General features: G+C 36.7%; 1 long non-coding RNA gene across 2 annotated transcripts in view; it reads left to right on the top strand.

The window, feature by feature from the left end:
• LOC113116987 (uncharacterized) overlaps positions 1 to 14,742 on the top strand; it is a 78,167-nt gene that overhangs the window by 8,524 nt on the left and 54,901 nt on the right. For both annotated transcript variants that reach the window (XR_003294111.1, XR_003294110.1), the window contains exons 2-3: positions 1,364 to 1,449; positions 1,544 to 1,657. This is a non-coding gene — a long non-coding RNA (uncharacterized LOC113116987). The remainder of the gene's footprint in view (positions 1 to 1,363; positions 1,450 to 1,543; positions 1,658 to 14,742) is intronic.

Genomic DNA, 14,742 nt, shown 5'->3' with positions numbered 1-14,742 from the left:
CTCAGTTCTGGGGTAGCTACTGCAGTATTCGCAGTTCATATAATTCGACTGCTTATAGTACCCCAGCCAGTCTTCTCGAAAATGGTCAGTGCAGGCTTTTTTCGCCACACCAACCTCTGACTCTGCATCATCATCCGATGGTGACACTGTAGACTCTGGCACTGGTACGCTAGCCGCAGGTCGGAAGAACCAATCAATAGTTTGCTTGCTCATAGCTCAAGACGCACGCACATATCAGGTTGTGATGATATTTGTCTCCGTTTCCTTCCCACAGATGTTTACGCGCGCTCGATTATCTCTAGGCCCCTCCCCCTCCACACATTTTAGACACTTACAGTGGCCATTCCCTATTCTTCTCACACGCATTGGCCGCCTCACAGACAGGCATCACTCAATGAGAGTATGTGTGCGAGTGTGTGTGTTTGCTTACGTATGCGCTTGCATCTCATTGATTATTTCATTGCTCATTTCATTGATCATTGACGTGCCCCTTCCACGTTTAATGAATAAAAAAATATGGAGGGTGGGGAAGGCAAATTTACTGGTCGCACATGTGCGACTGGATGTAAAATTAAGTCGCACACTCTAAAATTTTGGTCGCAAAATGCGACCATTTGGTCGCAGTCTGGAGCCCTGCCAAGCGTTGTCTTGCTCTCTCTCCCTCGCGCATATTAACGTGGTGTCAATGTTTAAATCATTTAAAATGAGAATTTATATGTGTGCTCACCCCATTTTTGTTTGTAAGAAAAAAATAGATTAGATTTCATATCGCAATACTGTATATATCGCAGAAAAATAAAATATCGAAATGTCATTTTTTCCCAATATTGTGCAGCCCTAGAATGAACATAGCCAGTGTACAATCCTCAGTCTTCTGTCACTATTTCCAAAGTGTATGATGCCTAGTGTTTTAAAAAATATTAGATTTTCAAAATCATGTAGTGCATTCCAGCCTTTAATGTTTTTATCCCCTGCACTGCAAGCTTTTGAGCTTTTGAGTGCCACATCCTCATCTTAACATCCCAACAACCGATGCATAGAACGAAGTTCATGGACTACTTCCTTTATAATCCATTACACTCTAATTAGCAACAAAAACTTTGGTTGTTACTTCTGTTTCTTTGTGACTTTAATCACTATATTTTCCATATTAAAAAAAAATCTAAAGACCTATGTGAAATAGTTAAGGAAACTCATGGCTCTAAAATGCTAATTCTCTAAATGTGTTTTGAATCTACAATTGAAATTTCTGCTTCATGAGTGTGGAACTGTAATAGAGACCTGTATCTGACTGTTGAACTAACGTGTCACTGTGTGGAATCTTGAAGGAGAAATTGATTGTGTCCGCTCTTTCTCGGTTCAGTTTCACCGTGTCTTCCATTAACACTTGTGATGTGATTCTCTCTTTGACCTCCTCCACACACTTCTTAATGAAGGCAAGCCCACAAGGTAAGCACACAGGTGTCATTGCCTTCAAAAATAACTGTGCAAAACCCCTGACCCTCATCCAAATGGTCCACTAAATTATGTTTTCTGTCTCTAGCTGTGTGGTGTCTATATCGAAAAAGAGGCAGTCGAATGTGAGTTTCATGTGTCTATTGGGTTTTTCTATCACACAAAGGCAGACATCAGTTAGATAGATGCTCTGAACATGAAGGTAAGTGTCTCTCAAGATGATAGAGGTGAGTAATCAAGCATTGTAAGGGATACAGGGACAATACTACTGGCTGTCAATTGAGATTCACTTTAGGTGGTAATTTTGCGGATTCTTACCATTTCTTTTAAGATAAGACAGAAAGAAGTTAAACCCACTTACTGTAAATTGCTCTCCTATTCGGACATCTATTGCACGTCGGCAGCTTTCTCCATTTCCCAACTGGCCTATACTATACAAGAGGAAACTCCCCTCAGAATGGGCAAATTGAGACCATTAACCTGCGGTTGCGGTTGCAGTTGCATTTACTGGCATTATAAGCTATGGTGATAGAAAGGAAAAAGCAAGAAAAAGCAGAATCTCATAAGAGAGGAATCTATATTGAATCGATACCATAGGTGACAAATAAGCAGCCTCAAAATATAACTGAATTAAAGTGCCCCTATTATGGCTATTTGAAAATTACCTTTCATGCTGTGTAACACAGCTCTAAGTGAATGAAAACATCCTGCAAAGTTTTAAATCTGAAAGTGCACTGTGTATGAAGTTGTTGTCTCTCAGAAGAAAGAATCCACTCTGAATTATTGAAACGAGGAGTTTTTAAAACGAATCCCAAGATGTTTCATGTTGACGTCAACATGAGACATTAGCATTTTGCCTGCACACTTGTTGGTCTTTTCCTGTTGGTGTAAATTAAAATGCAAATTCATTCTTTGCTACTATTAAATCCTCCTATTAGTCATAGCACAAACATGGTCTACTACATGTGACAAATAACAAATAATTTGTGATTTTTAACAGCATTTTAATTTATTAAAATTCATTATAATTACATAGGCTTCTATTACATTTAACGACACACTAATATTTTGTGTTGTTATATACATTATAAATTATGCAAAATTACTGCATTTAAATGGTTCTCCTTACATTGCAGTTCTCCTTATATGCAAAACAGTGATGCGCGGGTCAATGTATAAACAACCCGCACCCGACCGTTGTTTTCAACTAACCCGCCCGCAACTCGGACCGCAAAAAAAGAAAAAGAAAATATTATACCCAACCCGCTTCATGACCCGCATTTTTTACAAGTAGTAAATGCGTCGCCCCTTTATATTAATTGAATTACTTAAATAGGCTATAGCCTACAGGATAATAAGGCAAGGCAAGGCAAGTTTATTTATATAGCACATTTCATACACATTGGTAATTCAAAGTGCTTTACATAAAATAAAGTAAAATAATAATAAAGAAAAACAATAACAAGAATAAAACAAGCAATTTTAAAACTTTTTAAATTATGTAAAAAAATTACTTATTTAAAATGAATTTAAAACAGTTAGAAAATGATTTTACATTATATATATAAAATATAGTGCCATCAGTTCGGACATTGCTGGCTCGGCTCTGTGTTCACCTTCAGTTCCCTCTTCACAGCAGTTCAGTCAGTGTACTGTTTGAGTAATGAATTACTCCGGGATATTGGTTTGTTTTAACTCAGAGGGAGTGTCAGCCACATTAAAAAAGTTAACAGCTTAAGTCATTTGTGGATTAATGCGTATTGGAGACGTGAACCATTTAAAACGATTCAGTTTGGGTGAACTGGTTAAAAAAAAGATCTGGTTACATCGAATGATTCGTTCGCGAACCGGATATCACAAACTGATTTGTTTTAAACTCTCTCTCACAACAGACACAGAAGAGAAGACAATGCTGAATAAAGTTGTAGTTTTTGCTATTTTTGGACCAAAATGTATTTTCAATGCTTCAACAAATTCTAACTGACCCTCTGATGTCACGTGGACTACTTTGATGATGTTTTTCTTACCTTTCGGGACATGGACAGTAGACCGTACACACAGCTTCAATGGAGGGACAGAAAGCTCTCGGACTAAATCTAAAATATCTTAAACTTTGTTCCAAAAATAAACGGAGGTCTCACGGGTTTGGAAATTATTAATGACATAATTTTGCCATTTGGGTGAACTAACCCTTTAATAATGCTTTAACAGATATGTAGTCATTCATGCATATCTTGTTATAGATTTATGCATAGGTATGAGGTGTTTTGTTTATCATCCCCTACAGATATATTCTCTAATTCCTCCCAATTTTCCCGCAATTAAATTGCTCTTTAGCTGTTGAACGAAGGAGTTTTGTTCTGCCTTTCACATGCTAATCTTCTCCATTCTTGGCCACTTTGTGAGATTATTTATTGGCTAATAAATCTCTTTGTTTGCCTCCTGCATGTATAATTGATAATGACATGGAGATCTTTGAGCAAGGAAGAGCTCTAAAAAATCCTGTTTTGGAAATGATGACAGTGAAATGTTTAATGCTCGTCTTCTACTAAGATCCACCAGAGCTGGGAAAGCAAGCAGTCCTTGACAAATATGTCATTCAGCAAGAACTCATAATGTAGGAGTGGTTTTTGATATTGTACTAAAGGATGCAGCATCACTTGAGTTGAATAAGACAGATGCTGTTGCGAAGAGAGTCTATATAGTGGTGCAAAGTAGGGGTGTGTGACAATACGGTTTCTGATTGTGGATGCTAAAAAGTGCCTGATTACTGGACCAATTTATCTTTTCAGCTAATACTGTCAAAACACACAGGGTTTGCATATATACTCAGTTGGTTATGTCTAAAATTAAAGTAAATCGTTGGATGCATGCCTGTATATTAGATGCGTGCATTTTGGGGATACTTCACCCCAGAATTCAAATTTTTACATTAATCACTTACCCCCATGTCGTTCCAAACCTGTAAAAGCTTTGTTCGTTTTCACACAATTGAAGATATTGGATGAAAACGGAGAGCCTTGTAAAACACACTGTCAAGGTCCAGAAAAGTATGAGAAGCATCGTCAGAATTGTCCATCTGCCATCAGTGGTTCAACCATGTGTTGAAGCAGGCAGCTTATACACTCTTCTGTGTAAGCCGCACCACAAGGATGTGCTGTTTTCTTTCAAATCAATGCACAAATACACATTGAAAATTTATCCTTATGGCATGGCTGACACAGAAGAGTGTACGCTGCCTGCGTTAACTCATATTCTCCAAAATGGCGCTACAGTGATGTGGGGAGAGACAGAGAAGATAAATTGTTTAAAAAAGTTGCTATTTTTGTTTTCTTCTCATACAAAAAGTTTTCTCGTCACTTTATAACGTTAAGGTTGAACCACTGATGGCAGATGGAGTATTTTGACCTTGACGGTGTATTTTACTTGGCAGTCTATGAGACAATCACCAGCCTGTCGGTTTTCATCCAAAATATCTTAAATTGTGTTCCCACGACTGTGGCGGGGGCGTGGTTTAGCTGACGGAGTCTGCATGGCGAACGCTCTCCTTCCTCCCGGGTTTCGGCACCAGTGTAATGATGGTTCGATCAGGGTAGAGGAAGGAGACCAGAGTCGGCGTACGGGGCTCGTGAGAGGCTTTATTCTCTACAAAAACAAACAAATAAACAAGCGCGGCAGGTGCGCGCACTCTCTATAAGCACTTCGGCCACGAATACTGCGTCTGTCTGGCTCTACCGCTCTCAAGCTTCACGCGCTCATGAGTCCCCGTCTCTCTCGCATTTCGCCAGCTGTCGTGCTCCTTAAATGCGGGTTCCCCACGCCAATCACTGAAACGAGATCCAGGTGTTACTTGTTTCTCACCTGAACCACTTATTGCCGCTCGTCTCTTCACTCGCTCTCCCGTTGCAGACTTCGCTAAACCACTCCCCCGCCACAACGACAAACAAAGCTTTTACGTGTTTTGATCAACATCCTGGTAAGAGATTAGTAACAAAATATTAATTTTGGGGTGGAGTATCCCTTTAAAGGGACAGAACTACACAAGCTGCCGACTGTCATTAAAGGGATAGTTCACCCTAAAATATAATTTCTGTCATTATTTACTCACATGTTGTCCCAAACCTGTAGCTTTTAATTTCTTTCTTGTGCTGAACACAAAAGAAGATATTTTGAAGAATGTGGGTACCAAACAGTAGCTGGTCCATGTTAACTTTGATAGTAGGGAAGATGTTCAGTCAGAGTTGCTGGTACCAGCAACTGTTTGGTTTTCCATGTTCTTCAAAGTAGCATTTATGTTCAGCAGAAGAAAGAAACTAATTCAGGTTTACAACATCTTTTGAGTGAGTAAATGATGGTATAAAAACAAAACACTATGACAGAATTGACAGACAGCTGACAGAATTATTATTTTTGGGTGAAATATTGCTTTAGTGTTAATAAAACAACAAAACTCACTCACTACTCTTGATTGTAAAACCTTAATACAGTTGTTTTAATAGGAATCAATCCATATAGTGTTATTCTTATTTTTATTCATTTCATTTCTTAAAGGGGGGGTGAAATGCTATTTCATGCATACTGAGTTTTTTATACTGTTAAAGAGTTGGATTCCCATGCTAAACATGGACAAAGTTTCAAAAATTAAGTTGTATGATTGAAGGAGTATTTCTGTTCCAAAAATACTACTTCCGGTTTGTCACAAGTTTCGGAAAGTTTTTTTCGAGTATGGCTCTGTGTGACGTTAGATGGAGCGGAATTTCCTTATATGGGTCCTGAGGCACTTCTGCCGGAAGAGCGTGCGCTCCCGTATAGCAGAGCAATGAGTGAGAGAGCACAACAGGCATTCGCTGATCAGAGCGAGAGACATTCACTGATCAGAGCGAGAACGTCGCGAAATGTCACAAAAGGAGTGTGTTTTTGGTTGCCAGGGCAAGACAACCCTGCACAGATTACCTAAAGAGAAACAGCATTAAGGGACCAGTGGATGGAGTTTATTTTTACAGAGCATCAACGGAGTTGTGTAAGTGTTTGTGTTTGTTCCCCTGTATTTCGAAGATGCTTGTTTTACAAACAAGGCCCAGTTTGACGACGGATTTGCACATCGTTTATTTCTTAAGGATAATGCAGTCCCAACGAAAAAGGGTCACGATCGTGTGTTGGAACCGCATGCGGTGAGTGAAACGGCTTCAAATATCTCTGTGTTGTTAACTTAGCTGTCGGCGTGTAAGCACATCAAGTAAACAACATGCGATGTTGTCATCACAGCACTGCACTTTCCACATGTACAGCTTAAAAAAAAAAAAAAACGACAAAGTGGAACTTAATCATTTTCCAAAACCGCTAAGCAAATATATATACAGTTTCAGTACATACCACATAGAGCCGCTGTTGTTGCTGCTGCTCTTGTTAAATTTCAGCCTCTGGATCATAAATATACGCTGAATCTGACTGTTAGCCATGGTTTGTTTTGGTTGGTTTTGTCCTCAGGTAATGTCACAGCTTCCAAACGCTATCAGCGCAAAAGCCTACTGGCTCTCGTGATTCTTTAGCTCCGCCCACACGTCACGCCTACAGACGCTCGTGTTTTTCCGGAAAAAATCGGTACAGACTATCTTTCTCTTATGAATATAATAAAACTAAAGACTTTTTGGAGTTATGAAGGATGCAGTACTACTCTATAGGTACTCAAGATTAACAGGAGATTGAGTGAAAACGAGCATTTCACCCCCCCTTTAAATGCTTCTGCTAAATAAACCTAGTGTACCTAAAAATAAAACAGTTTTTTATTTGTATGTGTATTTGTAATGTGTATATTTGTTAGATAAAATAATGACAGATATTTTTTTTTATCTTCCCCCACTTTAGCCTAAATATCTTCTTTTGATACCTTGAAAGGCTTTGTGTTTATAATAGGGACATTGGTTTGGCTTGTACTGCTCAGACAACTTGCAAAATGGTTAAAACAACATGACAAAGAATTCTGATAAAATCCTGAACTGTGATATTTCTGAAAGAAATCGTGATATATTTTTGCCATATCGCCCACCCCTATTGCAAAGGAGTTTTGACCCATTCTGACTTATTGTGACTCTCTTTGATTTACATAGAAAAAGTATGAATAGATTTTGGAATTAGTTACCAATAATTACTTTTGATCTGCCTAGCTTGAACTAACTAATGCTTGCCTTGTCATTTTTACATTCTTTTCACACCACTGAAATTATTTATGGATATAGAAGTAAGTCTGAAGGCTGACTCTTATGTCATAAGTATTTGGCGAATTATATTTTTGGTCTTTGCATTTACAGGCAGCAAGAAAGAGTGTCTGAACAATGAGAATTTCAGCAAGCAAAAAGAGGGCATATCGCTATATATTGTCTCTTTTTTATCTATTAGCTTGCAATTAACATATCTTCCTCATAAATTCTGAATTAAGCATGTATGATAATAATATTTCATTGTCCTCCTTTTGTATCACCACAATTCATTCGTCTTCTACTGCTCGCTGGCCAGATACAGTAGGTGGGGTAATTGATATGCTTTAACGGAGGTCAAAATTTGCATGTGAATTAACAGCAGTAAATTAAATTGATATTCTGGGCACATCACAAACCATTCCTTTAGACTTTTGTTTTGGTGCCTGGCAGATCCAGGGTGTAACCGTGAAGCAGTCACAAACATCTGTCTGCTCAATAATTTGTTAAACAGCTCATACAATGTCTTCATATTATTCATACTGAAGGCTGTGTATTGTCTCGATTGTGGAAGCTGGAACATAGAGCTCAGCTGTATGCAACATGTTTTATATATATATATATATATATATATATATATATATATATATATATATATATATATATATATATATATATGTTTCTTTTTTATTCTGCTGGTAGTTTTTCAGAGTATTGGCTGTAATGGCTGTCTCTTTTGTTCACTTCAAATTTGTGTGACTTTTAATATCTAAGCAATCCAAGGATTAATTTAACTAGGGATGACAGTAATTAAGGACCAACATATTATTTCACATGTTGTCTACGTTTAAGGAGCCTCTGTAAAGGAAGGAAACATAGTAGGGTAAACATGTTATCTATTTTTTTTTTTTTTTTATAAACAGAAATGTATTGAATGATTTTTCACATAATTAACATTTTCCACAGATATTGGGCCATGTGTTTTCAGGCACAATATGAGTGACAATTTCAATTTCACAATGGAGATTTTCCTTCTAAAAAATAAATTGTCTCCATGCAGCTTGATAGTCCCATGGCAAATCGCAAAGAAGGTGAATACATTTTTATTTTCAATGTATTCTATATCAGAGTATAAAAGCTTTCAAGTTCTCTGTGTTAATTCAATAGTCACTTGATTTATTTTAATGGCCTTATAGCATGAGGAAGGTGAATCTGACTAAGCTTTTATCATCGCTCCAACAACTGGACACTTAGGTTAATTGATAACATCTTTTTGCTTAATTTTGCAATCAACCAGGCCAGCTTACTGATCTGTGGTGAGAAACTGGGTGGTTTATATGGAACTGAGCTAAAATTTGAACATATCGTAATATTTTTGTAATGTTACTATTACAATTTTATTCATATATATGAATTAATTTTTTTTTAATCCAACAGGAATTTAAACAACTAGTCAGTAATTACACTGATTTAAGTTTTACAAACAGATTTTCTAACAGATTCAGTGAGATGGTTCAGTAAAGTTTTTTTTTTTTAATGGTTCATCAAAAAAAATATAGTCAATAGTCCATGAGGCGACTATGCTCATTGTGCTATATGTTCTTTTTTGTGTGCAGCCCACAGGGACAACTCAATGGATACACATTTTTTATTTTTATACTGTTGTACACAGTGTTTTTATCTTTTTATTTCACCTGATTCAAAGAGCGAACTTGCATTTACAGAGTGGGTAAAATGTGATGCTGGTTATTCTCTCTGCTGTTGAAAAGCAATAAAGGAAACACTGATGCACAGAAGTGTTTCTATCAGGGTAAATCTTTATGTGCTCGCATGAAAATATTCACTTACATGCAAGAATTTGTGTCTGTGCACATTTATGAGTATGCAGGAGAGACAGAAGCAATTAATGAAGTGCTGTGAAGTGGATAAAAAGGTTCAAAACCCTCTTTCATAAAAATGTTCTAGAAACATTAATAAAGTACAATGGAGTGTGGCTTGATGAGAAGCTTTTCTTTTAAAGCTTAAGATAGAAAAGGAATTGGACACAGCCTGTCTCCCAAACAAATGTCAAGACTTCATGTCATCCTTGCCAGAGACAGTAATTTTCATGCTTTAGGAGCAGGATTAAAAGTTGACTCATGGAATAAAGCAGCTCTCACACATTTTGAATAGATGTGGTATAAAGCTAATTTAAAAACAAAGGCCTCTGCTGTATGGGATCTCATCATGACTAATTATGAGGGATAATTTGAAATGCCTTTGTAAAATGAAGCCCTAGTAAATGTAAAGCAGTTTAATTAGACCAAATTGATCAGAATCAAGAGGGCTGCTAAAAGCATATGCTGCCACAATGAGGTAACCTGTACAGAATCTGCGAAACTAACACCTAGGTGTTAAAGCCATCCATTATTATAGAAATGGAGTAAATCACATTTTTAAAGGATAGTATTTTTTTTTTTTGTCAGGCATACTTTTTTCCCCCTTTCCTTTTATTTTATAAGGCTTAAATAAACTGGGTGTTTTAAAGTAGGTAATTACAGTCCTTAAAATGTATTTTGTGTATGTTTTTGTAATAGGGTGGCTTATTAATATCTTTCATATTCAGTGATTGGTAGCATTTTATCCCTTACATATAATTAGCAATATAAAATACATAAAACATCACAACATATCAACTTACATAAATCTTTATCACGGATGTAATGTACAAAGAAAGCATTTATGTTTTATATGGGACACAATCCTTTTCAAGCCCATGTTTTAAGTCATGTCATTTAATATTTAAAGTAGTTTTACTTTTGGCAATGGGAGTATATAGCAGATATTTTAAGCATTTTTTATTTTTTTACCTTTTAAGCATTTGTAAAGTATTTGGTTGTATGATTTGTCCAGAAAAAAAAAAAAAAAAAATACAAATATGCTTGGATAATGTTTTCTTCTGGCATTCAAAATACATTAATACATCAATCTACATTCAAATTATGTGCATTATTACAATAACTAAAAATAACTAAATTATATGAAATGATATAAAGTATATGTATATGAATTTGATAACAAAAATTGAATAACTGTAATTACAGATTTAGGTTAAATAAAGATGTCAATCTTAATTTTTTATTTTATTTTTAGGAAACAAATCAAAGTAAACAACATATTCTTTTTCTAATGTTCTGTATGTTGCACAAAAACAAAATATATTTTGTCCAGTGGTTACATTTTTTTACCCAGTCATTTAAAAATAACACATTTCAGAGTTGTAACAACAATACCGTGATACCGTGAAACCGTGATATTTTTGCTTAAGGTTATCATACCATCAAAATCTCATACTGGCCAATGCCTATTATCTTCCCTAAACTTTTGTGTAGGGCTGGGTATTGTTCAAAATCTTTCGATCTGGTACCTCAGTTTCGATACCGGTTCCTAACGATACTTTTTCCGATACCATATGTTTTAAAATCCATTTCAACATCAACACAAATACATGAAACACAAAACTTTTATTTTTCACCTTAATTAAAACAAATTCTGGTAACACTTCACACTCAGGATAACATTATTAATACAACTGGTTGTAACGCAAACACCCCTGTTTTGATGTCATTTATTAATTTAATATTTAAGTAAACAGTCTGGGGATTTTAACCAATAGGGCAACTGATCCTCCATTGAAAAAAGAAAAGAAAAAAAAGAACAGCAGCTGTTTATTTAGTGACTCCTAGTGAGCGATACATGCTCATCAAGACACAAACATTCTTCTAGAACTCACACTTTGCATTCAGTTAGCAGATCCATACGAATCATGCATGAAATATAAGTTTATAAACTCAAACGATAGCTTTATGTGCTTTACAGATGAACTTGAAGTCTTTGTTCATTCGAACTGTTCAATAATAGAATGGCTCTGTAATACAAGTTCATGATCTGATTAGTGAACCGATGATTCTTTTGAGTCAATCTTTTAAAATAATTATTTATTTTGTTTAATGAAACCAGTGTTTCACAAACTGGTTAGATCTGAGGTGCAGGGCTTGAAAAATCATTAGCCCCATGTCCCGGGGCTATTGTGTTTTCCAGTCCGACGGGCTATCGTGAATAGTGATGTAAAATTCCTAACTTGATTCGCGTTGTTCACTTGCTTGAAGGGGTGAAACAGTTCGCAGCTGACCGTTTGCACTTGTTTCTAAATATTGCTGATTCAAGCGTTTTAAACAATTCGCGTTCGCTCACTCATTCAAAGCACGCGCTGCGAGCAGCATTTCAGACAATGTGCGTACAGAGAATGAATTAATCTTCCGCGTATCGTAACTTCTGAATGAAAGTTCACCTTATCTCTGATTACTATTTGCTGAGTTACAGTTCTTTTTTTTACAGTAAATTCTAAACACAGTTGATGAGGGGTGAGTACTTACGGGTGAGAAACAAAGAAAGGTGATCAGACTGTCAGAGGTGGGGAGGGGTCACGATTTAAGCTTCATCAATGTTTGTGTAAACATGTTCCAAAATGTGGTTTCCTCTAGTGTGGCAAGAAATGTGTTGATGGAATTTGTAGAGCACTGTCTTTATTTGGAGTGATTAAAATCACCTGCAACAATAAAAGCAGCCTGCAGGTAATTCATAGAAAGCTCATAGAGCCGCAGCTGTGTTAGCTTTAGCTTAGCTCATAGACCTCTGCACTTGCCCCTGCCTTTTTTAACGACCTCAACGACGCCTGCAAACACTACCGCCCGGCCGGGTAGAGTGCATAGCTCTCATGATCCTGTTTCATTACAATAGCCTTGGGTGTTCTGGAGATATCAGGAATGAGTCGAGGATTGGTGATAAAACTGTTGGAAAATTGCACACCAATATCCCAATATCCAATGTTCAGTACAAATAGACCCAAGATGAGCAGGAAAAATACTGGAAAATTGGTGACTGGCGACTGGTGAGACACTGAGCCTCACGATGTTTACACGTTGCCATATTGGTCTTAATGCCCCCAACATGCCTCCACATCTAAGTCAGTGTGTGGGAAGATTTGCATTACACCTAAAATGTTCACAACAATAAAGGAGTAACTTTGATTCTTTCTTTGGTATTGTTGCTGCCACCGCTGCCATATCATGGAGACGCTGTGTGTTTCGTTGGGAAAGTGAACTACTTTGTTTGGTCTTCCAAAAGAGGACACAACTACAAATCAGTGGTTTAGTTCCTTTTACAACACTGATCGAGAACAGTTTAAACCAAATATTCAAGTGTGTGCAGCACATTTTATTGAGGACTGTTTCCTGAACCTGGGAAAGTAGTCTACAATGCCGTCTACACACAAAGGCTTTTTCTATAAAGTCTGTTAATACCAACTTTGCAAGGACAGTCTGGCACTACTGACTCACAGCCTGTAAGTACGTTTTTCATATTTGGAAAAAAATTCACTGACGATTCAAAGTTTAGAGAAGCGATTGTTGTTTGTTGCTTCTCTGATCGCAAATGTAGACATGGTGTTATGTTTATGGTATTTGGCCTATCACAACACACTGGATAGCTGGCCAGTCATTGGGGAAGTCGTGGCCTAATGGTTAGAGAGTCGGACTCTCAATCGAAGGGTTGTGAGTTCGAGTCTCGGGCTGGTGGGAATTGTGGTTGGGGGAGTGCATGTACAGTGCTCTCTCCACCCTCAATACCACAATTTAGGTGCCCTTGAGCAAGGCATCGAACCCCTAACTGTTCCCCGGGCGCCGCAGCATAAATGGCTGCCAATTGCTCCGGGTGTGTGTTCACAGTATGTATGTATGTGTGTGTGTTCACTGCTCTGTGTGTGTGCACTTCAGATTGGTTAAATGCAGAGCACAAATTCTGAGTATGGGTCACCATACTTGGCTGAATGTCATGTCACTTTTTTTTCACTTTCAATCATAGCACTCCTAGCTTTTCAGAAAAAAGGAGCTTTGTAGAACCAATAATGTGCAGTATGTGGAAAATACAGTCTTTTGAACCTTAAACTGCATAAACACATTACACCAAATACACAAAATAATGTTATTTTTAGCAACGTCAAATGACCCCTTTAACCTGTTAACCTGCATCTGGACATGGGCGCACTGAACTCTCTTTGTTTACATTTGTCAGTGTTTACAAATAGATTAAAAGAAGTTGGACAAAATTCATCTTGACAAGCTATATGTCTTAATAAAGCCTCAAGCATTGACGAAAGATCGCTGTTTTTCATTGGAAAGCTTATAAAGAATGTATTTGCTAAATTTGTACACATCAAAACATGAAGAATCAAAAATCAGTACGTACCAGATTCATTGTAATAATGAGTCATTAATGCATCCACAGTTGTAAACCCCGGTTTAGTTAGAAAGGTAAGGATACACTGAATGACATCCCAAAGAGCATGTTTAATCCAACGACGCAATAACATTGTAATATGGACAGTAATTCCTTTGTTTACGTTTCAGTTCTTCAGGGACAGTATTGTTTGTGTCCATTATGGATTAACTTGCGCTCAGAATCTGCATCTCGGTAGTATAAAAAATCACCACATATTAACATCTAGTGTAAATGCTGTATTTCCATCAGTCTCATGATGTACTTTAATTGGCATACATAGTTAATTCTTTTTTGTTCTTATTTATTTTTATTATTATTGCTCAAATTATTCTTATTATATTTTTCTAGTGCTCAAATAAATCACTTATGATGTCTAAGATTATGTCTGTTGTTGTATAATAGAAAAACTATGCATATTTCTTTGGAGGGACTAGACATAGTATCAGAAAAATGGTTGCAGGGATCTCATTTTTCATGGTATCTTCTTCAGATTAGAAATATAAATATTTTTCAAGGCGCTTTCGTGTCTATAACTTTTTATATCTTTGAGTATTATCAACTCTGGGTGATGAAAACTAAAGCCCAAAGGGTCTTCTTTCCAAAGACACCAAAATTGTGTGTGTAGCACACATTGAAGTAAGAAACTGTTGCAATTTTTCCTTTTTTCAAAGTATAGGGCATTTTAATGTGTGTCTCTTAATCGGGGGTCTGGTTATCAGGTTAATGTACAGCGATAAGAATTACAACCATATATATATATATATATATATATATA

This window comes from Carassius auratus, chromosome 17 (assembly GCF_003368295.1).
Source record: "Carassius auratus strain Wakin chromosome 17, ASM336829v1, whole genome shotgun sequence".
NCBI classification, from domain to species: Eukaryota; Metazoa; Chordata; class Actinopteri; order Cypriniformes; family Cyprinidae; genus Carassius; species Carassius auratus.
Note: the sequence above shows the minus strand (reverse complement) of the source record. Positions and strands in the feature narration are given on the sequence as shown.